The 1,537-nt window shown below is 65.0% G+C and overlaps 2 protein-coding genes across 5 annotated transcripts in view; one reads left to right on the top strand and one right to left on the bottom strand.

The window, feature by feature from the left end:
• Positions 1-1,537, bottom strand: part of LOC113212730 (potassium voltage-gated channel protein Shaw-like) — a 119,567-nt gene that overhangs the window by 96,586 nt on the left and 21,444 nt on the right. The gene's annotated exons all lie outside the window — the stretch shown is intronic.
• Positions 387-1,537, top strand: part of LOC113209443 (fibrillin-1-like) — a 49,468-nt gene continuing 48,317 nt past the window's right edge. For 2 of the 4 annotated variants that reach the window (XM_052264923.1, XM_052264922.1), the window contains exon 1: positions 387-572. The gene's annotated coding sequence lies outside the window, so the exon portion shown is untranslated. Of the gene's footprint in view, positions 752-1,537 lie in introns of all 4 variants that reach the window. The other 2 variants (XM_052264924.1, XM_052264921.1) reach the window with 1 other exon arrangement.

Raw genomic sequence — 1,537 nt, 5'->3', positions numbered from 1 at the left:
ACGAAAGCAATAACAAACACAGCAGGACGCACGGAGAAAGTTATTTGGGGCTGCCGCAGCACATATAAACCGCATCATCGGGCACTCGCCTCTTTTTGTTCTCTTTTCAATTGGGTGGCGAGCGTAGTAGCTGCGAGCGCAGAGCGCGGGTGGAAATGAGATGATGTCACTCGGACGGATGGATGCGTTGGGGACGGGGGCAGGCGGCGGCGCGGGGAGGAGGGGCGCGGACGCGCGGGTGCAGCGCCAGGCCGCGCCCCGCCCCGCCACACCACGCGTATCGTAGCCGGCTGTGGGCCCCCGCGCCGGGCCAGCCGGGCCAGCCGGGCCTGCCGGGCCTGCCGGGCGTAGTCGGACCGAGATGAGTCTCCTCTTTCTCTTGAGTTAGTCGTTCAGTCGCGCGCCAGCCGGCCTCCTGCCTGGACCGGACCGGGCCTCCTGCCCCACACACACACACACACACGCATACACTCACTCACACATGCACTGGCCGGCGCCACGACCAGCCGCGAGTCTGAGTGCGCCCCGCGCGCGCCCGTGATCGAGTGGAGCGCGAAGACTTGATTGAGAAGGTTTGCACATCCCGCGTGATCGTTCTCCTGTCGCGCCTCAAAGTGTGTGTGTGTGTTCATCATCAACGTCGTCGTCATCATCATCATCATCGCCGTCGTCGTCCTCGTCATGGAGTGCGACTGACGGCCCGCACCCTTCCCGTGCGCGGCTCCTTATCGCCGTCGCCGTGTTTGAGGAGGTGCGGCCCAAGCACCCCGACGTGACGTGTAGTATATTTCGTGTGTTCCCGGCGCCGTCACGCACCGCTCCTCCTCCTCCTCCTCCGGCGCACTTCACTTCCGCGTTTGGAGCAGCAGCAGCTGTTTGAACTGTTTATCGGCTTGCTGGCCCGCGACATCCCGGGCGGGGCGCCGCCGCCGCCACTGCCGGCGCGCGGACGACAGCCATGGGGACAGCTGCAGCAGCGGCGTCCCCCGGGACCCACGGACCCCCCGCGGAGACGCGCAACTGCTGCTGACCACGCAAATGCTGCTGCTGCTGCTGCTTTCGCCAAGGACGCGACGCGCCAGCAGAGCCCGCGGCCCTATTAAGTCACACGCACTACTTCTGCCACTGCACTTCTCTGTCGCCGCTCCGCCCTTGAAACCCACTTCGGACAGCCATGATTGTTGTTGTTTTTAAAGTGTCGGGGCAGCAGTGGTGGTGGTGGTGGTGCAGTGCGTGTGGCACATGGTGACAGCCTGCCCGCCATAAACCCCCCAGCAGCGCGACAGCCGAGTCGCTCCTCTCTCACGCTCCTCTGTCTCTGCGGTCAGCTGCCCGGCCTGCAGTCTTATGAGAGGAAAGAGAGGGAGGAGGGGGGGGGGCTAGACCGCGGAGGACGATCTGATGTGGCGATATGCCCCCATCCCCCCTCCCGCCCCCGCGGCCCTATAGCCCGGCGGCGGCGGAGATCGACCGCCATCGCCATCACATCCCGAATTCAAACCGAGTATTCACTAAAAGGCCCTCTCTGCCCGGCCCG

The sequence above is a fragment of the Frankliniella occidentalis genome, unplaced genomic scaffold (assembly GCF_000697945.3).
Source record: "Frankliniella occidentalis isolate FOCC.00 unplaced genomic scaffold, Focc_3.1 Scaffold22, whole genome shotgun sequence".
Taxonomy (NCBI): Eukaryota; Metazoa; Arthropoda; class Insecta; order Thysanoptera; family Thripidae; genus Frankliniella; species Frankliniella occidentalis.
The sequence above is the reverse complement of the archived record's forward strand: the minus strand, read 5'-3'. Positions and strand labels throughout refer to the sequence as shown.